Source organism: Callorhinchus milii, unplaced genomic scaffold, assembly GCF_018977255.1.
Source record: "Callorhinchus milii isolate IMCB2004 unplaced genomic scaffold, IMCB_Cmil_1.0 Scaffold7, whole genome shotgun sequence".
Lineage (NCBI taxonomy): Eukaryota > Metazoa > Chordata > Chondrichthyes > Chimaeriformes > Callorhinchidae > Callorhinchus > Callorhinchus milii.
The window spans coordinates 8,501,960-8,503,339 of NW_024704748.1; positions in this window are offsets into that span (position 1 = coordinate 8,501,960).

Consider the following 1,380-nt stretch of genomic DNA (forward strand, 5'->3'; position numbering starts at 1 on the left):
AGAGAGAGAGGGGGGGTCGCCCCGGGGCTGAGGGTATTCCGGGCCCCAGTGTTGCCGGGGGAGGGGGCGGGGCCAGAATTGTATCCCTTTGGGCCCGGAGCGGCCGCGGATTGGCTGTGGTGAGGTGTCCGTCACACCGAGGCCCCGCCCCCAACCGACCAAGGACAGTGAGGAGGGGAATCTCAATGGCTTTCCCCACGACGGCGGCAGGGGGCGCTCTCACTGCCTCGGGTGGTGGGGTGGGTGGGGGCCTCCCAGGCAATTACACGTGCCCAACAGCAGGGGGAGGACACAGACAACGACGACAACAACAACAACAGCAACAAAATCACACCTGTACAGCCGCCTTTCACGTCGGGAGGACGTCCCGAGGCGCTGTGGACAGTCAACGTCAGAGACAGAGAACAACAACAACAACTTGGATTTATATAGCGCCCTCCACGCCGGACGGCGTCTCAGAGCGCTTCGCAGTAACGGATCCCGGGACCGAGCCGGAGGGGAGGGCGGTGGGGAGGGAGGTGACCAAAGGCGCAGTCGAAAAGAAAGGTCTTCAGCAGAGACCTGAAAATGGGGAGGGAGGGAACGAGACGATATAGGCAGACAGTCAGTGAGAGATAGAGATAGACGGAGTCAGAAATATACACACAGAAGTCGCTGGGATCACTCAGCAGCATTTATGGACCCGAAACGTTGACTCACTTTCCTCTCTCCATAGATGCTGCCTGACCTGCTGAGTGATCCCAGCGACTTCTGTTTTTGTTTTCGGATTTCCAGCATCTGCCGTGTTTTGTAAGATATGTAGAGGGAGAGTGAGCAGACAAATCCCTGTGTCCTGGACCTTCCTAGTAACCCCCAAATAAAATTGGTCACTCGCTCCAAGGCTGATTTTGGACATTTCTGTGTGCAAATTGGCAGTTGCATTTGCTCACAAAATACAAAATTAGGGAACTTCACCATAAAAACGTGTGAAGTGCTCTGAGATGTCTCAATGATACAATGAGGTACTGTACCAAATGGGAACTCCTGATAACTCAACACTTCAAGGGATGAGATGTTAAACTGAGGTCCCTCCTGCATCTTCAGGTGAATGTTAAAGATCCCATAGCGTTATTCAACAAGAGAAGGGTTTCTCCCAGTGTCCTGGCCAACAATTGTCCAACTAAAATTAGTCATTAATTTCAAGGCTGTTTGTGGGACACTGCTGTGCCCAATTGGCTGCCATGTTTCTCCCACAAAATATACAGTCACTCCACTTGAAAGTATATACTTGGAAGAGCTTTGAGACGTCTCAACAACGTGATAAGGCGCTATATCAAAAATAAAGATTATTATAATAAAAGGGCTCAGTGACGAGTTGTCTGGAGTGTCGAGTTAAGCATG